Raw genomic sequence first — 22,405 nt, 5'->3', positions numbered from 1 at the left:
GCCAGTTCTGATTAATCTTCTTTGTCAGTGTATCCTTTGCCATTCCCTATCACTCCTCCCTGAGAGAGACTTCACCCTGAGTCATAAGGAAAAGGGGACGCCGTATTCTCTTAGCTACTTCCTGCTGAAAAGGGACGCTGTGGGTTTCAGGGTGAAGATCTTCTCTCACTACTGTTTTAAGATATGTCCTAAAAGAGCACTTTTACAAAAGGATTGGAATTGCGCATTGCTTTTACCAGGTACCATTGAGTTGGTTCCAATTAAGAGCTGCCCTTTGTATAGGTCAAAGCAGAGCCAGTCTAGTGCCATCGTCATGCTCTCTGCTGTGCTCAGACCTATTTTTTTTTTAGTTACATGTCAATCCACCTCACTGTCGATTTTCTCTTTTCTTCAACCTTCTCTATTTTTCAAAGCATGATTCCCTTTTCTGGGAAATGGCTTCTTCTGCTAATATGCCTAAAGTATGTGAGATAAAGTCTCATCATCCTTGCCTCATAGGAGCACTCTGGCTATCACTCTTCCAAGACAGATTTGTTTGTTCTTTTGGTAGTCTAAAGTATGTTCCTAATACAATTAAAAAGAATCATTTTTTCCTTAATTTTCTTTATTCACTGTACAAATTTCACATGCATCTGAAGCCAGTTAAGGTGGATTTCAGTCTTTAGACTGACAGCCTTGCACTTTAGAAATTTTAAAAGTCCTTGACTGCAATTTTTCCCAATGCAATATGACTTGAATACAGTTCATCGTCAGTGGAAATTATCAATAGCTAGAAGAATTGTTGTTGCTGCCAATGTACAGTAGCATAAGATTCAGAGAACTGAGGATATGAAATTAACAGAACCTGGAAAAGAGAAGCATGGGAGCAACTAGAAGAACTTTAGATCTTTGTCCCATAAACGAAATTGTCTCATAGACGAGTTGAGAGAGCAAAACTAATAGAAAGGTAACGAATGGTAGAGTTATGGCTCAATATCAGAATAATGTTCCAATTATAGTCCTCTAATCACGATAGATGGTGAAGAGACTCAGCTTGTTAACAGCTTTAGTTTACTTGACTCCACAATCAACACTCTTGGTACTAGCAGCCAGGAACTTAAGACAAATTGCATTGGGAATTCCACTGTCAGAGACTTCTCCAAAGTACTGAAGATCAAAGATGTCAGTCTGGAGATAAAGTGTGCCTGATACAGGCCATAGTTTTTGCAATCACTTGCTATGTATCAGAGAGCTGGACAATAACTAGGATGATAGAAGGAGACTTGATGCCTTTTAGCAGTGGTTCTGGAGAAGAGTATTGGATATACCATGGATTGCTAGCAGAACAAAGAGGTTTGTCCTAGAGAGCGTGAAACCAGGCTGTTTCTTGGAGGCAAGGATTTTAAAGCTTTGTCTGACGTAATTTGGGCATGTTGCAAAGTAGGATGAGTTCTTGGAGAGGGATGTCACGTTTGTGAGGGTTGAGGGATAGCATAAGAAAAGAAGACCCTCAATGAGATAGATTGATTCAGTGACTGGGGTAATGGGGGTAGATGTGTCAGAAACTATAAGATTGGCACAGGATAGAGAAGGGTTTATAGCTGCTGTACACAGGGTCACTATGAATCACAGGTGATTCAATGGCACATAATAACAAAAACAATGATGATTAAACAAGATGCTCTCTTGGGTAAATGTATTTTTTAAAATATAATTGTTTATGAAAAGATACGTAATAACATCATACTTGGAAGATTGGAAAATTAACACAAAAATGGAAGACTGTGGATGAGATAGATTGACACAGTGACTGGGATAATTGGGGCAGGTGAGACAGGTCAGACAGTGAGATTGGCTCAAGGTAGGGCAGACTTCAGGAAGATTGTTCATAAGGTCTCAGTGAGCCATAGTCAATTTAAAGGCACATAAAAACAACAACATATTTAGAATATTGTAAAAATTTTATTCACAGTGCTAAACTTAAATTCCATTTTCTCAAGTATTTACAAGTATGAGAATCTAAGATTTGGTGTCTCTCAGAAGGAAAGAAATAAAATGTGTTAAGGTTAGTGCCATCATTGCCCTTTAGCCAAAGCATAAATTTATTTGAATAGAATTGAATTTATTGAGTCACTGTAAAACTGACTTGTAGTTATTCTCAGTAAGAAAGTTTAAAAGACATTTTAGGATTTGTCTAAACTTAACGGCTGTAGGGATGTTTTAATGAAATGGGGAAGCAAAGTTCAGTTGCTGTTGAACTGATTCCATCTCATGGTGATCTTATTTGTTTCATAGTAGACTTGTCTTCCATAAGATTCCCTAGCTATGATCATTCAGAAAAGGTCTCACATTGTGGATAATCTTGAGAAAAATGGGGATCCTAGAACACTTAACAGTACTCAAGCAAAACCTATACTTGGACCAGGAGGCAGTGGTCAGAACAGAGCAGGGGAACACTGACAAGAAATGAGACATCAGGATTGGAGGAATTCTCATCAATAACCTGCATTATGCAGATGACACAATGCTGCTTTCTGAAACTGAAGAGGACATGAGGCATTAGCTGTAGAAGGTCAAAGACTGTAGTCTTCAAAATAGATTCAAGTTTAATATAAAGAAAATAAGGAGTCTCACCACTAGATCAATTAGCAGTTTCATGATAGACGGTGAAGAGATTGAAATAACAACATTAGTTTGCTTGGTTTCATAATTACCATACTTGGCACCAGCTGTTAAGAGATTAAAAGACGGATTTCACTGGGAAAGTCTGCTGTCAGGAACTTCTCTACAGAACTAAATAGCAGTGATGTCAGTCTGGAGACTAACGTGCACCTGATCCGGGCCATGGTCTTCACAATTACATGCTATGCATCAGAGAGCTGAAAAATATCCAAGGATAACAGACGAAGGATTGATTTATTTGAGTTGTTTTGCTACCTGGAGAAGAATGTTGAACATGCTGTGGACTGCCAGGGGAACAAACCAATCTGTTCTGGAGAGGGTGAAACCAGACTATTCCATGAAAGCAAGGATTTTGAAGATGGATTCTAAATATGTTGGGCATGTGGCCAAGACAGACAGTACTTGAAGAGGTGCTTGGAAGGGTGGAAGGACAGCACAGGAAAGGAAGACTCAGGATGAGATGAATTGACTCAGTGACTGAAGAAATGGGATTAGGTCTATCAGAGATTATGAGATTGGCTCAGGATAGAGCAGGTTTCAGAGATAATGCACATAGGGTTGCTATGAGTCACATGTGACAACAACAACATGATCATTCAAAATCAGATTGTTACATCTTTCATCAAAGTAATCTCTGAATGAGTTCCAGTTTCAAACTTTTTAGTTTGCAGTTCATCACAAAATCATTTGTGCCACCTACAGACATCCAAGGGAGATCTGATGACTTGGTGGTAAGAAATTGTGCTTCTTTTTTTTTTTTTTTTTTTTATTTCTATTCATTTATTGTTGCACATTCTCCTCGCTTCCCTGCCCCGCCCCCAGTTCACTTTTCTCTTAAAAAAAATCTTTCGTTGTTGTAAAGTTCTCACCCCCACCCCAGTCCACTTTTACTATCCAGCTCTTATTCTTGACTGTTATCATACAAATAATATTTATTTATATATTCCTTTTAAGCAGTTCTTTTCTTCATCTGTTCCTATGCAGTATGCATTATTTATCCCTTCATTTCTTAGTTTCTCCCCAACCCCAATGTCAGTCCTGTTTTACAGCAGGGACTTTATGCATTATTTGTCCTTTCATGACTGAGATATTTCACTTAGCATAATGTCCTCCAGAATTACCCATTTTGTATATTTCATGAGTTCCTTTTCAGTGCTGCATAGTATTCTGTTGTATGACTATACAGTTTCTCTGTCCATTCGTTTGCTGATGGGTACATGGGTTGTTCCCATACCTTTGCTTTTGTTTTTTTTTCTATAATTATATTTTATTAATTTTCATAAACACCGTTCAAATCCACCAGCTGCTCTGCAGGAGAAAGATATCCAGTCTCTTTCTGGGCAATTAACTGCCTCTGAAAACCCACTGGAGGTTCAGCTATGGGTGAGTTCTGACTCTACAGTACACAGTAACAACAACAGGGACATCCAAGGGAGTGCCAGTTACCTAGTGGACAAGGAGTCTGCTGCCAACTGGCTGCCGAACAGGAAAAAGATGGGCAAGCTGCTTCTACTTATTTACAGTCTCTGAAAAGTCATTGTAAATCATCTATGACCCAGTTTGGACCCAATGAAAGTAAGTTTGTTAGGGATATACATATTAAGAAGAAAAGGTAAATCTAATTTCAGACATCTGAATAATTCTCCTCGAGAAGGCAAGATTAGTGGAGCAAATCTACAGCTTTGATAACGATGCAGGAGATACTCATGTTAACCAGGATAGGAAGATAATTTCGTCTATTTTTATGGTACTGGGAAAGGGTGGTGGTTTTTCTTTTGTCTGTGTTTAGACAAGTACAAAGCACTTGTACAAAGTAGGCATGTTTTTGTCTTGATCTATTACAGAGTGTTCTGATGTTGATAATGTGCAAAGTTGTTTATGCTCAATAAGATAACACAGAAATCTAGCTGTGAGCGTCAGAATACCTCTCTCCCAGTTCTCATACTGCCTGTGACATCATCTATAACAAATGCTGTTATCTCCTCCCTAGCTTCAGTTCCAGTTCAACAGTGGGAGTTACGGGGGGGGGGGGGGGGGGGGGGCATAAGCTCCTGTTTGAAAAAAAAATTAAAGATGGGGTTGTAGTTACCTTATCTATGCATCCTGTGTCTTAAATTGAGTTGATCATTGTTTACCTTTTAGTCAATAATGATTCATAGCTGATTCTCCGGCAGGTTTTCAGAGTCCACTAATCACACGGCAACTCCCATATTTCTTCTCTCTTGGAGAAGCTGATGGATCCAAACCACTAGAGAAGTGCAGCCTCTCGGTTAATAGTGCAGCTCTCTATGAACTTCAGCCTCAGACCTCACTATTAAATGGAGTCCTTGTCATTTTGTGCCATCAGGTTGACTATGACTGATTCACAGTGACCTTATGAAGCACAGAGTGGAAAGCTGGCCTATCCTGAGCCATCCTGAAGGTTTCTGATATTTTCAAGCCCACTGTCCTAGTAACTGTGTAAGTGCATCTTGTTGAGGGGTTTCTTCTCTTTCTCTGACTCTCTATTTTGCCTAGAATTTTTTTTCCTCCGATGACTGATCCTTCCTGATAAAATATCTAAAAGTATGTGTGATAAAGTTTCACTATCCTTGTCTCTAAAAGGCATCCTGGTTTAATTTCTTACAAGACATATTTGTTTGTTCTTTTGGTTTCTTAGACGGATATTCAGTCCTCTTCACCAACAGCACAATTCAGTTATTGATTCTTCTGCCATCTTTATTCATTGTCCAACTTGCAGGTGCATAGGAAAGCATATGAAAACATCACAGCCTACATCAGATGCACTTTAATTTTTACACTGACATCCTTTTTCTTTAACATTTTGGAGAGGTCCGTGACACTTAGAGGGAGCTCTGGTGGTGCAGTCCACCGTTTGATGTAGTAGACACTAAATATATATGGCAGTATTCAAAAGTCAATGCTCCTGTTTTATTAGTTTCTTAAGTGGCTAATGAAGAACCAATGCAAATTTGGGAGACTGTATTATTTCTTACTGGTCAAATGATTTCTGAAAACTTTCTATTTTAGACAAGTCTGCTCTTCTAAGATTCTTTATCTCAAGCTCCAATAACTTCACAGACACATCTGTAAAACGTGAACAAAGAAGCAGGGAGGGTACTAGGAATTTATTGTAGGAATCGAATAATCAGACTTGCGGCTAATCTGGCATTTGAAAATCCAGCTTTTCAATTCTATCTCCTTTATTTAGTTAGGAAGTCTTAGATTTTTTATGTTGAATTGTCACTTTCTTTGTCATGTATAACTAACTTGTCTCTTTGATGTGTGGCAATTATGAATGAGATCCCTTATACTGTTTTTGTTACATGCCAAGGAGTTTAGTACAATTTATAGCAAACCTATAAACCACAAATTCGAACTCTGTCCTACCCTGGGCCATCCTCATCAACCCTGGCATACATGAATCTATTGTGCAGTCACTGTGTCACTACATCTAGTTTAGGGCCTTCCTCTCTTTAGCTAACTTTAAGCCTTTCCTAGCAGGATACTCCTTTCCAAGGACTGCTCCCTTCTAGTACCATGCCCAAAGTAAGTGAGATCAAGTTTTGCTATCTTTGCCTCTAAGGAATACTCTAGCTTCACATTTTCCAAGACTTCCTCTCCACCCCTTCCTTTTCTTATATAGCTCTCAGATGCATAGCAAGTGATTGAAAAGACCACAGTATGAATCAGGTGCACCTTGATCATAAAACTGACATCACTGTTTCTCAGTACTTTGCAAAGGTCGCTGACAGAAGAATTCCCCAAAACAATACGTCTTTTGAGTACTTGACTGCTAGTGCCAAGGGTGTTGATTGTGGAACCAAGTAAAAAAGAAATCACTGACAGATTTAATCTTTTCTCCATCTATCATGATGTTGCGTATTAGCCCGGTGGTGAGGATTTTTGTTTTCTTGATATAGAGATGTAATACATGCTGAAGGTTATGGTCTTTGATTTCTGCAGCAAGTATTTCTGGTCCTCTTCACTTTCAGCAGGCAAGGTACATAACACAGGTTGTTGATGAGTCGTCCTCTGATCTTGATGTCACATTCTGCTTCATAAAGTCCAGCTACTTAAAATAGCTGTTCAGCCTTTCTTGGGAAATGGAACAAATATGGATCTCTTCCAGTCAGTTGGCCATGTAGTTATCACCCAAATTTCTTGGCACAGACTGAAGAGCACATCCAAGTCTTCATCTGTTAGTTGAAACATGTCAAGTAGCATTTCATTGGTTTCTGAGTCCTTACTTTTTGCCAGTCTCGCTAGTGTACTTTAGGCCTTTTCCTACATTACCATTGGCTCTTGATACTTCCCGAAATATTTCAGTGTTGATCAATTGTTTTTGGTGCAATGACTCTGTGCCATTTTGTTTTTTTCTGATGCTTCCTGGATCATTCAAGATTTTGCCCACAGCATCTCCCAGTTTTGCAACTCAATGCTCAAAATTGTTGCACATACATGGAAATCCATTTATTAGCTTGTTTCTGTAATTTAATGTACAATTTCTTACAATTTTGAAAAAAATATTTGAACTAGATAAATATTTGTCAAAACTCTGACAAAGTGGAACAGTAAGAAACAATAACGTGATACTTGGAGGCCCCCACGGATTTGTTAGATATTTGTCTGCACTGCATACAGTTATAACAAACTCAATCAGTGCTAGGTGCTGGTAAGACAAATTATGTGGTTTTGGTATACTTTGAGCCAGAAAGCTTCCTCGAGACATTAGAAACCTAAATTTTATTGCCAGAGGCTATGAAAGACCAGAGTCTAACCATGTGGTAGGCACCAGATTGAGGGATAAGAGAGACAGTCTATGGGGGAGAGAATAGTCTAAAAGTATTATATTTTAGGGCATTATTTTTATCGTAGGAGTATGCAATGAGGGTTGCAGAGTGGATTATATGTGGGGGTAGGGGGTGGGGTTTGGGGAGGTGTGGGGGGGATTGTATACCAATGAGGGAGTTTTTCTTTTGCTTTTCAAGGAGAGGAGCAAATGGGGGGGGAGGGGGGAGGGGTTTGTGCGGGGAGAAGGGGGCAAAAATAAATGAATGGAGAATCCAAAAAAAAAAGTGTAAATTATTTAATTTTTCAAAAAAAAATTTTAAAAAAAAGAGAGACAGTTTTTAGTGTAAGGAAATCACTACTTAGAAAATTTCACTGAAAGATAGTCTGGCTAAAGGTTACTGGGATGTATTCACACAGAGAACCAGAGTAATACTGGGACAGAATCACAGATGTGTTCACATCATAACCCAGAAGTGTAGAAAAAAATATAAGCTTCCATTTTATCTCAACAAAAGCCCTGACTTACTTGCTACTGAGAGCAGAAAAAGGAACTTTTGATCCCGTTTTAGAACGTAGCCTGTCAGTCTAAAGTAGAAAACAAATTTTGTTGCTACATTTCTAGGTCTTCTTCTACTCTTTACTAAACTCTTCTTCAAAATGTAATCTCAGAACAAAGCGGGGAATGTTGAGTTTTTGCAATGCTGTGGCAAAAGAAGAGCAAGAGATCTCAAGACTAATATCCACTCGTTCAGTGGGTCTCTGGGAAGAGGTCCCTTGTGCTCATTGTCACACCAGTTTTACCAGCAAATATAAACTGAATGCAGCAGTGCCTCTTGTTTTAGTTGTGCACGTGACATTCACTCTGTAAGTCAGTCCCTCCTCAGTTGTTGGTCAGGATCTTTTTCGTTGTTATTTACAGTCCCATCACCAAGCAGAATAACTCTAGGCTATTTTTCAGGGTCACATGGATTCTTCTCATGGTATGTATGCCTGCTGAGTTTTAACTCAGAAAAGGTAGTGGAAAATTCTGAGTCATGTCTACCTAAAAAGGCTAGATCAGCTTAAAACAAACGGAAAATGAGATTGAAGTTTTTCACTTTGTTGTTGTTGTTATGGGCTGTTGAGTCATTTGTGACTCCTAGTGATCCTATCCACAACAGCTCTGAACCCTTCTCTATCCTGTGCAACCATATTGTCTCTGACACACTTACTTTCATTATCCTTGTCACTAAATCAATCCATCTCATCTAGGGTCTTCCTCTCTTGTTCTGTCCTTCCACCCTCCCAAACATGACATCTCTCTCCAAGGACTGAACCCCTCCTTGCAACATATCCATAGTATGTCAAGCGAAGTTTTAGAATCCTTGCTTCCAAGGAGCAGCCTAGTTCAACCCTTCCCAGGATAACCTGTTTGTTCTCCTGGCAGTCCGTGGTATATTCAATACTCTTCTCCAGCACCACAGCTCAAAGGCATCAATTTTCTTCTATCATCCCTCATCATTGCCCAGTACTCTGATGCGTAACACATAATTGTGAAGACTATACCAAGTTTATCTAGGTGAATCTGCTTCCCTGGTTGGTTGAGTCATTTCATACAATCCCATTACTGAGAAAAAAGCTCGCTTCTCACAATCCTATTTCTCCCTCTTCCCATTTTTTTTCATGTTCCTATTCAAATAATTTTCTCTCATTTTTATTATATCTTTGGCTATTCTTTATACTTAATTCATCACTTTCAACACCAGACTATGTTATATCAAATAGTTATGTAAAATAGTTATGAAGAAATTGGGAGGAAAATTACAATAGTTATGAAGATCTTCTCAAAACCACTGCTATCAAGTTGTTTTTAAAGTGCTTCTATAGGACAAAGTAGAACTGCATCCATAGGGTTTCCAAGACTGTAAATCTTTATGAAGACAGATTGCCACATCTTCTCTCCAGAAGTTACTGTGGTTTCCAACTTCCAGTCTTTCAGTTAACAGAGCATTTTAACTGTTGTATTGCCCGTGCTCCTGAGGGGGGGGGGGGGGGAAATGTCATTGTTAGTTGCCATTTAGCGAACTATGAGTCATAGCACCTCTACAAACAACAGACCTTAACCCTTCCCTATTGTGTGTCATTCTCATCATCTTTGATGCATTAGTGACCATTAATGCAGTCATTGTATCAACCCATCTCACTGAGGGGTCTTCCTCTCTTTTGCTGACCCATCGTCTTTCCAAGTAATAGCTTCTCCTACCAATATGTTCAAAGAATGAGAGATGAAACTTGCCATCTTTGCCTCCAGTAAGCATTCTTGCTACAATTTTCCCAAGAATATTTCCATGCAATTCCCGACTTTCACATTTATTTCCATCCATTTGTATAAACAAATTGATCTTAGAAAGAAACAGTTTAATGGAAAGGTTTATAGGAGGTGGTTTATAGAGAACTTACAATACATTTGATGAGTATTTGTGGAAAATAGTACATTATTTTCCTAACAAAACCAATCCTTATTAATCAGTTATTATGTGCTCAGTACGATGACTTTATGTACCTATAATCTCATCTAATTCTTGTAATATCAAGTGATATATTTATCCCTTTTTCAGTTGAAAATATAAATTCAGAAAGGCTATGAGAGTCACTGCAAATCACACAGCTTATAAGTAGAAAGACTAGGAGTACAGCCAAATTTATCTGACTCTTGTGCTGGAACTTGTAATTAGAAAAAGATACACTGAATTGTTATTGTATTATGTTATCTTCTTTTAGAAAGGGTATCATGTTATTCATATTATTATTCATAATAATAAAGAATACACTTTTTTATTTTACATTTTCACAACATAACATCTTTGCAGATGGTGACCTAGAATTTAGAAATATGTTGATCTATGCTAAGGCTGTAATGAGTGTACAGAGGCAGCCATCAGGGTGTGGGAACAGTTTCAGGACATCTGGGGCCTATCAGCATCAAATCATTTAACAGAGTGCAAACAATTTAACATGGAGAGTCTCGCAATTATAAACTTGCAAATAAATAAATGATAAAGTATAAATCTTCATCCTGTAAGCAAGTTGTACACTCATTGGTTGCCTTCTCCAATTTGGCATCATTAATTAGTGAAGAATCAGAAAATTCACTCAGAATTTAATATTTGTTTGTATACAATATAAATTAGGCAAGTATGTTACAAATATGGATATCCGTAAACATACTGCCCAGCATAGTCAATAGAAGAGGTGATCTCATACACAGGATTTTCTGAGCTATTGTCTTAGAATATAAATCTAGCTCAAGTCAAGTGCTCTAATACTTGACATTTTTATTGACTTTTTAGCAGAGCTTTGAATTACTTTATTGCATCTGACTCTCTGCTGAGAATTTGCATTTTCTACCCCAGTAGACTCATCAACAACCTGAGTTATACAGATGACACAATTTTGCTCGATGAGAGTGAGAAGAACCTGGAATGCTTGCTGCAGAGAATCAAAGACTTCAGACTTCAACATTAAGAAAACAAAGGTCCTCACCACTGTGCCAATAGGCAACATCATGACAAAGAAAAGACTGAAACTGTTAAGGATTTCATATTCCTTGGATCCACAATCAACATCTGGGGTATCAGCAGTCAGGAGATCAGAAGAGGTATTGCTGTGGGCAAGTTTGCTGTTTTGGACCTTTCCAAAACACTGAAGAGCAATGACTTTGGTTTAATTAAGGTGGACCTGATTCAGGCCAGTCTTTTCAATTACTTGCTTTGCATCTGACAACTGGACAATAAATAAGAATGACAGTTGAAAATTCAATGTCATTAAGTTGTGGTGTTGGAGAAGAGTACTAAATATCCCATATACTGCCAAAAGAACAAATAAATATGTCTTGGGAAAGGTATAGCCAGAGTGTTCCCAGGAGGCTAGGATGGTGAAGCTTTATCTCACATACATTGGACATGTTGCCAGAATAGATTGTTCTTTGGAAGCAGATATCATGGTGGGAAGGGTAGAAAGTCAATGAAAGAATATAAGACATCCTCCCCCGCAATGAGGTGGATTGACACGGTGACTGCAGACATGGGCTCAAGTGTATCAGAGATGATGAGGAAGGCATTGGATAAGACAGGTTTCAGGTTTATTGTTCATACAGTTGTTATGAGTCATACTTGACTCTATAGCATCTAACAACAACAGTCTGTTGAGAGTTGATCTGCTAACCCAAAGGCTGCTTTTCTGGTAACTAGAATCACCCAGTGGCTCCACAGAAGAGAGGCAGTCTCCCTGAGTCCCATTTATAGCCATGGAAACCCAATGGTGGGTCAGCTATGAGTCAGTTCCAAAATAAGGGCAATATGTTTTGAGTGAGACCTCAGATATGAATCAGAATTGACAATTTAACAAGATCTTCAGGTGACAATTATGTACCCCTAGGTGGTTCTTATGCAAATATCATTAAAATGTAAGTTCTGATTCAGTATATCTGGCTTGAAATGCAAATTCTAACCAGAGGATCATACAGAAATGACTGGTTTAAAGTTGTGCTTCCTACTGTCATGCAAAGTGCTAGGATCTGGAAGCCAGTTAAGGTGGATTGACTTCATTCACATTTGCTGTTGTTCTTTTTCAAACATCAGCTTTCTCTTAATGAAATGAGAGCTCTATACTTAGAACTGTTCTTGTGAGTGTTAGGCTGAACAGGAGCAACTCCATTTTACTGGACTTTTACCTTACTTCCCTTCCACTGAGACAAACAAGCTTGCCAGATGCTCTTCCTTCCTCTGTGACAGACAGGAATATCACACGAAGGTAGAAGGAAGCCCAGAAACTCACAGGTGCGTAAATGTCTCAGAACGAAAAGTTTCAGGATGAAACTGCTGAACCAGAATACCAGAACCCTCAAGGTATCTTCCCTGCCCAGATCCAAGGCTACAAGGATAAATACCAAACCTACCTATCCCCTTGCTCAAGGTTGAAGACTGCTTTCAAAGCCTCAGCTTGCCTTCATCAAGGTGGATATTAAATAAAAGCCCATTTGCTATACACTTAACTCTGGTTGTTTTTGGACCTGGCAATTAATTGGTGAAACTTTTTGATGAGAAAAATGACAGCATGCCATATATACTGATGACATAGTAACTGTTACTATTATTATAATCATTACTATTTACTGTAACACTTAATTAGCAGTGTTCTATTTGTTTGATAAATAAGACCTCTGACATAAAAATTATGGCAATAAAAGATCTCAAGCTCTAAAATGGCATTTATGGAGTAAGAATTGTTACAGTCAAATCACAATTTTCAATCTCTAGCCAGTGAAGTTTTAACTATATTATATCTCATTTTCCTAAAATTTATCTGCTCACTTAATTTTTCACTTATGGTAGATATGTTATAGTATCTCAGAACTATTTATGAATAAACTTCAAACAATTTTACTTGAGTACCTACGCACAATGGCTGCTTTCACTGGTGTTTCAGATTCTCCTCATTTCCAAAGTTACTTAGCCCAGTATCTATTTCTTCACTAGTTTCACTTTGTTAAATATATTTGCAAGCAATTAGATTCTTTTAATGTGGTTGGTTGTTGGTGATTGCCATAAAGTTGAGCACTACTCATAGCAACCCTACCAACAAAAGGCCTGAAGCCTTTCTATAACTACCGTCATTTAACAAAGTTCACAGAGTTTCCAGAGGCATGTTATTTAGGAAGTGGATGTCACTCGTGCTTCCAAACCTGTCTTAAACTGGGAGCTCCACCAACCACTGTCCACCATGGGTAATGGTTATGCTATTTGACACTCCAGTGGCACAAGGTTCAGCATCACAGCAACCCCAGGTTACCTCAGTACAGCATATTGACAGAAGAGTGCTGTACTGCTTAGAAGAATGTTCCTCCAAAATATATTAACACCCAACTTTTAAATACAAAGGGTGTCACCAAGATCTTGTTGACTCTAAACAAGAGGCTTCAATAAAAATACAACCAATATAGTATGTTGTTGTTTTGTGCAGTTGAGTTGCCTGCAACATGTAGTGACTCTTATGTACAACACATGGTATGTTCAAGAATCTTCTCTAGCACCACAATTTGAAGGCACAGATTCTTCTTATGTCATCCTTAGTCTTTGTCCAGTTCTCTGATGCATAAAAAAAGTAATTGAGAAGACCCTGGCATGTAATAGGCCCACCTTAGTCTCCAAACGTCATTGTTTTTCAGCACTCTGAAGAGGTCCTATTTTCCCATTGCAATTTAACTTTTGATTTCCTAACTGCTGGTGTTAAGAGTATTGATTGTGGAGCTAAGCAACCTGTAATTATTAACAACCTCAGTCACTTCTCCATCTATCATGGTGCTGCTGCTAGTTGACCCAGCAGTGATAATCTTTGTCTTCTTGATGTTGAGCTCTAATCCATATTAAAGACTATAGTCCTTGACCTTCTGCAGCAAGCATTTCAGGTCTTCTTCAGTTTCAGCAAGTAAGGTTCTGTCATCTGCATAATGTAGTTTGTTGGTGAGTTTACCTCCAACACCAATGCCATATTCCTCCTCATAAAGCCCAGCCTCTTGAATGATATGTTCTGCATATAGATTGAAAAGGTATGGAGACAGCATGCTTCTCTGACACATGCCTTTCCTGATTTTGAACCATGCAGTGTGTCCTTGCTCTGTTTTGAGGACTGCTTCCTTATTCAAGTTTAGGTTTTGCATTAGAACAGTCAAGTGTTCTGAGATTCCCATTTTCTTCACAGTTAGATGCCTTTGCATAGTCAATGAAACATAGACATTCCTCTGGTACTCTTTGATTTCTGCCAAGATCCATCTGACATTAGCAATAATGGCTCTAGGTCCATGACCTCTTCTAAACCCACATACCCACATAGTATTTCTGGTAGTTCTCAATGTACTGTTCCAGTTGTTTCTGGATGATCTTCAGTGGGATTTTGCTAGTGTGTGATATTAGTGATATTGTTCAATAATTTCCAGACTCTGGTAATCATTTTTTTTGGAATGGGAATAAATATAGATCTCTTCCAGTCAGTTGGCCAAGTAGTGATCCTCCAGATTTCTTGGCACAACTTGCTGAGCACATCCAGGGCAGCATTTGTTTGTCGAAATATGTCAACTGGTATTCCATCAATTTCTGGGACTTTATTTTTAGCCAAGTCCTTCAGAGCAGCCTGAACTTCCTCTTTCTACATCATTGCCTCTTGATCCATGTTGGTTTTTTTTAAATTCTTCTGTATCAGTCAATTTTTTTTTGGTACAATGGCTCTTTATATTCCATTTTCTTTTAATGCTTCTTAAATCATTCAGTATTCTGCACATAGCATCCTTAAGCATTATAACTCACAGCTTGAATTTGTTCTTTAGTTCCTCCAGCTAAAGAAATGCAGGGAGAGTTCCGTCCATTTGATATTCTGTCTCCAGATCCTTGTACATTTCATTATAATACTTTGCCTTGTCTTTCGAAGCTGCCCTTTGAAATCTTCTATTCAGCTCCTTAACGTCTTGATTTCTTTCCTTTGCTTTGGCTCCTCAACATTCTAGTGCAATATTCAGGTCTCTTCCCACATCCACTTTGGTCTTTCCTTCTTCCTTCTTTGTAATTTTTTTCTTAGTCTTCATAAATGAGATTTTTTTAATTCTTTCCACAGCTCATTTGGTCTTCATTCATTAGTGTTCAAGTCCTCAAACCTATTCCAGAGTTTGTTTTTTTTTTTAAATTCAGAGGGGATAGATTCAAGATCAAATTTTGATTCCCGTGGATATGATTTGATCTTCTTTAGCTTTAATTTGAACTTGCACCTGAGTGCAATGATCTGCTCCACAATCAACACATGGCCTAGTTTTCACTGCTGATATTGAACTTCTCAAATGATTCCTTCCACAGATGTAATTGATCTGATTCCTGTACATCTCATCAGATGAAATCCATGTTTATAACCTGTGTTTATATTTCTTATAAAAATATTTGCTCTGAATAAATAATTGATTGTACAGATTTCTATCATTCCATCCCAGCCTCATTCCTGTCACCACGTCCATATTTTCTGACCACGGATCCTTCTTCCTTGTTCCTAACTTTCAAATTCCAATCACCCATTTTTATTGACGTATCTTGGTTACATGTTTGATTGATTTCTGACTGAAACAGTTAGTAGAAATCATCTATTTCCTCCTTTTTAAATCTAGCTGTTGGCACATAGATTTGAATGATAGAGGTATTAACAGGCTTTCCTTGTAGGTATATGGATATTATCCTATCATCACAAAATTATATGTCAAGATGGATCTAGAAATGGCCTTTTTAACTTTGAAAGTCACCTTGTTTTTCCTCACCTTTTTGTCTCCAGCATAGTAGATCATATACCATCTGATTAAAAATGTTCTATGCCAATCTATCTCATTTTGCTAATACTTAATATGTCAATATTTATGTGTTCAATTTTTTCTTAACAATCTCTAGTTTTCCTACATTCATACTTCTCACATCCCACTAGTATATTGTTATGTGTCGTAGGGTCACTTGTGACTCATATTGAACCTATGTATAACAGATCTAAACTCTGCTCTAGCCTAAGCCAACCTTATTGTATCTGATACACCTACCCCTATGACCCCAGTAACTGAGTCAATCCATCTCATTCAGGGTCTTCCTTTCTTGCCCAGTCCCTCTACCCTCACGTGATGTCCCTCTTTAAGGACTGGTCTCTCCTTGCCAAATGTCCAAAGTGTATCAAACAAAGCTTCTGAATCCTTCCCTCCAAGGAGAAACCTGGTTTCATCCTCTCCAGGATGTACCTATTTTTCTCTTAGCAGTCCATGGTATATTCAGTATTCTTCTCCAGCACCACAACTCACAGGCATCAATTCTCATTGTATTAATCTTAGTAATTTTCTAGATTTCTGGTGCATAGCCAGGTAATTGCAAAAATCATGGCCTGGATTAGGCACACTTTAGTCTCTAAACTGACACTGTTGCTCTTTAGTACTCTGGAGAGGTCTCTGACAGCAGATTTTCCCATTTTGAAATGGTTTCTACTAGTCTGTAGTCAGTCTTTTCATTCTCTTAACAATACATTTCAAGCAGCTGAGAATTCCAGCTACTTACAGATTGGAGTAAGATGCATTATGACATATCGTTACTTGCTGAATGTCCAAAGACTTGAAGCACTTACGAATGGAGATTAAAAAAAAATCACATCCTTCATTATGTATTATACCTCCACAAAAAGAAAACAAAATTTTCACAGTTGGGCCAATTAACATCAGGAGACACAGAAAACATTGAAGTTGGCAAGGATTTCATTTTGCTTAAATCTATAATGAACACTCATTGAATCATCAGACAAAAAAAAATCAGTTGGCATATGGCATTAGGTAAATCTACTGCAAAAAACTCGTTTAAAATGCTAAAAAGTGAAGATGTCACTTTGATGACTGAAGTGAGTTTGCCCAAGCCACCATGTTGTCCATTGCCTCATGTGCCCTCCTGAGCACTTTATTCATGTGGACGATGAATAAAGAAGACAGAAGAAAAACTGAGACCCTTTAACTGTGGTGTTGGCAGCAAATATGAAATATAGCCTAGACTACCTGAAATAGTTTACAATCTTCATTGTGGTTACTTAGTGGTAAGGAGTTGTGCTGATAACCCAAAGGATGGCAGTTCAAATCCACCAGCTGCTCTATGGGAGAATGATGGGTAATCTCATCCCATACAATTTATTGCCCCTGAAAACCTGCTGGAGGCTCAGTGTTGAATTGGTTCTGACTCTATAATACATAAGAATACTAATCTGAAGAATTAACTAATCTACCTGGAAGAAGTATAGTGCTTCAGACATGTCATCAGGAGGGTCTAGTTCCTGAGAAGGACATCATACATGATTAAACTAAAAGGTCATCAAAAGAACTGCTGTAAGACAGAAGGACAAAGGAGAGTCCACAATGAGGTCAAACATGGTAATGATTATTAACGTGGCACAGAATCAGGAAATACTTTCTTCTAAGTTAATGACATCTAAAGACAAAAGAATATTTTATTTGCTAAAATTTTGTTGAAGACTTTATATCTATGCTTATTAAAAATATGAATCTAGTTTCCTATTCTGGATGTCTTTATTTAATCTTGATATTAAGGTTATTGGTGTCATTCACTCACCAAGTGAGTTTGGAAGTGATACTTGTGCTTATATTTTATGAATTATACTGGGATGAATTGGTATCATTTCTTACTTAAATATTCAGTAGGATTCAAAGATAAAATAATTTGGATTTGGTAGTTTATTTTTGAAGAGGTTATTTATTAACTCAATTTTTAATAGAAATTGTGCTGGTCAGGGTATCTCTTTTTCTACATGTGTTTGGTAATCTTTATTTTTCAGGAATTGTTCTATTTTATCCAAATTAGCAAATTGTGGCATTAAATTTTTCGAACAGTTCCTTATTATCTGTTTACTGTCTATTAAATTAATAGTAAATATCACTTATGTGAAACCTATATTTGGACCAGGAAGCATTCCTCAGAACAGAGCAATGAAACACTGCATGCTTCAAAATCAAGAAAGGTATGTGTCAGTGATGCATCCTATTGCTATACCTTTTCGATCTGTATGCAGAACAAACCATTTGTGAGGCTGGGCTTTATGAGGAGGAATGTGGCATCAGTATTGGAGGAAAACTCTTCAACAACCTACGTTATGCAGATAACACAACCTTGCTTGCTGAAACTGAAGAAGACCTGAAGTGCTTGCTGCAGAAGGTCAAGGACTATAGGCTTCAATATGGATGGAAACTCAACAAGAAGACAAAGATTCTCACTGCTGGGCCAATTGGCAGTACCATGATCAATGAAAAAGTTATGAGTTTGTTAACAATTACAGCTTGCACGGCTCCACAATCAACACTGTTGGCACCAGAAGTCAGGAAATCAAAAGACAAATTGCTTTGGGAAAAATCTGCTGTCGGGAACCTCTCCAGAATGCTGAAATGCAATTATGTCAGTCCAGACACTAAAGTGAACCTGATCCAGGCCATGGTCTTCTCAATTACTTGTGATGCAACAGAGAGTGAGCTGGACAATTACTAAGGATGATAGAAGAAATTGATGCCTCTAATTGTGCCATTGGAGAAGCGCATTTATGCCTTTGAATTGTGTGTTGGAGAAGAGTACTGAAAATATCATGGACTTCCAAAAGAACAAACAAGTTTTTGTCTTGGAGAAAGCGCAAATGAGGTGCTTTGTAGAGACAAGAATGGTGAAACTTCATCTTACATACTTCAGGGATGTGGTGAGTAGGTGCCAGTCCTTTGAAAAATATATCCTTCTGAAAAAGATGGAGTATCAGAGAAAAGATGAAGACCTCTAACAAAATGGATTAAAACAGTGACTATAAAAATAGGCTTGGGCACCCGAAGAGGGTCATGGTAGGGCATGGTTTGCATTTATTTTTTACAGAGTTTTTATGAGTCATAGTGTATTTGATAGTACATAACAATGACATGATTATTTCACATATGATAGTGATCTATGCTCTCTTTCTCTTTGAGTAGCTTGCCTAGAGATTTGTGAATGTCATTAGTCTTTCCAAAAGAACCAGTTTTTAATTTAATTTATTTTCTTCATTTTTCTTTCTTTTTAAATTTATTGATTTCTGCTTTGATTTTTCTCATTATTTATATTCTAATTCTTGATTTGGGCTTAAATTTTTCCTTGTTTTCTAAGTTTTTAAGACAAAAGCTTAGCTTTTTAAAAATGTTTAACATGTTCATTTGCTATAGTAAATATAGTTCAAGTTACTGCTTTAGCTACATACAACTATTTCAATGAGTTGTATTTTCATTTTGACTCAGTTAAAAATGTATTCTTATTTTGTCTTGAAAACTAGTTAACTAATATGTTATTTTCTAACTATATTATTTAGTCTCCAAATAAATAGCGGTCCCTTACTTACCTATTACTGAATTGATTTCTAATTTTAATCCATATTTTTTAGAATATATTTTGTATAGATACTATATTCTCACATAAATTAAAGTTTACTTTATGATCAAGAATCAGCTCCTCCTTGTTAGATGCTCTATAAGAGCTTGAGAAGAGATAATGTTTGACAGTTATGGTGGAGTGTCATAAAAATCTTAGTTGTTGTTGTGTACCATTGAGTTGGAACTGACCCTGTGGTGAATTTTCAGAGGCAGTTAATCCCACAAAGGAGACTGCCCATACTTCTTCTGTGGAGCAGCTGGTGGATTTGAACTGTGTGCTTTCAGGATTGCAGCACAGCTTTTAACCACTAGGCCACCACAGTTCCCTTGAAAATCTAAATTGGATCAACTTAATTGATAACACTGTTCTGGTTAACCATACTCATTAATCTATGCCTGCTTAAATTATTAAGAAAGAGGCCTTGAAGTCTCCAACTAATAATGTCTTTGTCTATTTCCCCTTGCAATCCCATCTGGCTTTGCTTCATATATTTGATGTTCTTTTGTTATGTGTGGACAAAAATTGGTTATGTTATAGCTTCTTAGGAAAAGGATTCTTTTATCTTTATATACATATCATGTAAAAGAAACGAATTATAGAGTTCTCACAATGACTAAAAGAGATAGTAGTGACATTTTTGTCTGGTGACTTAGTGGCAAGAAACTGTGCTAAAAACCCAAAGGCCTGCAGTTTGAGCGCACCAGCTGCTCTTCGGGAGAAGAATGGGCAGTCTCCTCCTATGTGATTAACTGCCTCTGAAAACCCTCCGAGAGTGAGCTATAAATCGGTTTTGACTTGATGGTACACAACAACAGCGACATTTTTTCTCTAATCAGTCAAAACATTGTTATTATTTTCACTTTAGATAATCGTCATAAAGAATAATGTAGTGGATTTTTTACTACCTGAATTTATTTATTCTCTGCGTGTCTTCTTTTCCTTATATAAATCCACATTTCTAATCTATATGATTTCCTACGGCCTGAAGTAAACCTTCCCGCATTTGCTGGAGAAAAAGCTCAACTCTATGAAAGAACTAGGAAAAACCCATTGATTTTCAGTTCATAGATATTTTTATTTTTCTAGGGCAAAAGAGTGACAATTTCTAAGATCTTTACATCTTAGAGCTAAAATTGGTAGTTTTGTTTAATTAATTTTTAAAAGAGAGTCTTGACCTCAAAAGTGTATGTGTTACCATAATTATGTTATGCTCATAACAAAAATAGATTAGAAAACAAATTGAAATAAGTATGAATATGATTAAACCAAAATTATTACACTACTTAATTATGTCTACTGCTAGTTATTTTATGCATTTTCAGTATTTGTATGTCCTGTCTCCATATCTTTCCAATCTATATGTGGAACAGATTATCCAGAGCATGGGCTTTATGAGGAGAAATGTGGCATTGGGATTGGAGGAAGACTCATCAACAATCTGTATTATGTGGATGACCCAACCCTGCTCGCTGAAACTGAGGAGGACATGAAGTGCTTACTGCAGAAGGTCAAGGACTGCACCCTTCAGTATGAATTGAGGCTCAATTTAATTTAAAGAAAACAAAGATTTTTACAACTGGGCCAATTGGCAGCATCATGTTGGACAGTGAAGAGATTGAGATTATAAACAGCTTTAGTTTGCTCGACTCCACAATCAACACTCTTGGCACCAGGAGCCAGGAAATTAAAAGATGTATTATGTTGAGAAAGTCTGCTATCAGAGACCTCTTCAAGGAACTGAAGAGAAATTATGTCAGTCTGGAGACAAAGGTGTGTCTGATATAGGCTATGGTCTTTGTAATCACTTGCTATGCCTCAGAGAGCTGGAAAATGACTAGAGACGATAGTAGGAGAATTGATGCCTCTGAGCTGTGGTGCTGGAGAAGAGTATTGAGTATACCACAGACTTCTAAGAGAACAAACAGGTTCATCCTGGAGAGGGCTAAACCAGGCTGCTCCTTGGAGGCAAGAATTATGAAGCTTTGTCTGACATACTTTGGACATGTTGCAAGGTGGGACCAGCCCTGGAGAAGGATGTCATGCTTGGGAGGGTGGAGGGACAGGACAGAAGAGGAAGACCCTTGATGAGATGGATTGATTCAGTGACTGGGGTAATGGAGGTAGGTGTGTCACAGACAATAAGATTGGCATAGAACAGGGTTTAGGCCTTTTGTTCAAGGGTCACTATGAGCTGTGCTTAACTCGAAGGCAATCAACAACAACACACACACACACACATTTATATAAAACATAAATTTGCTTATCTGCTCTATGCCTTTTAAATTTTCTTTACTTAAAATGTAAAAAACGATGAGTAATTATTCATAAATAGTATTCTAACAGATGAGGAATATCCATCGTGTAGATTTTTAAAAATTCAACATGCCATCTTAATCTCTCTCTCAGTATTATTTAATTGAAACCAACTCATAGCAGATCCTCCACAGGCTGTTAACAGCATGAAAGGAGAATGCTTATCTTTTTCTCACTGAGCAGCTGTCAGATTTGAACCACCCACGTTGGGTTGACAGTGTCATTCACTCAATGGTTGTGGTTATGTTGTTACATGCCATTGAGTCAAGTATGACTCATAGCAACCCTGTGAACAAAAGACTTGAACCCAGTCCTGACCTGCACAATCCTCACACTACCTGACATACAAAAAGCCACTGCAGCAGTCACCGTGTCAATCCACCTCGTGGAGGGACTTTTGCTCCTTCACTGACTCTCCACTCTTCCCAATATCATGTTCTTCTCCAAGGAATAGCACCTCCTATTAAAATGTCCAAATTGACATATTTCAGCTAACAGATGCTGCCATGGATGTGCTCACCAAGTTGTGCCAAGAAATCTGGAGAACAACCACTTGACCAACTGACTGGAAGAGGTCTATATTTGTTCCCATCCCAAAGAAGGGCGACCCAACTGAGTGTGGAAACTACAGAACAATATCATTGATTTCACATGCAAGC

This window comes from Elephantulus edwardii, unplaced genomic scaffold (genome assembly GCF_000299155.1).
Source record: "Elephantulus edwardii isolate Elephantulus edwardi_28Jun2011 unplaced genomic scaffold, EleEdw1.0 scaffold00020, whole genome shotgun sequence".
Taxonomy (NCBI): Eukaryota; Metazoa; Chordata; class Mammalia; order Macroscelidea; family Macroscelididae; genus Elephantulus; species Elephantulus edwardii.
The sequence above is the reverse complement of the archived record's forward strand: the minus strand, read 5'-3'. Positions refer to the sequence as shown.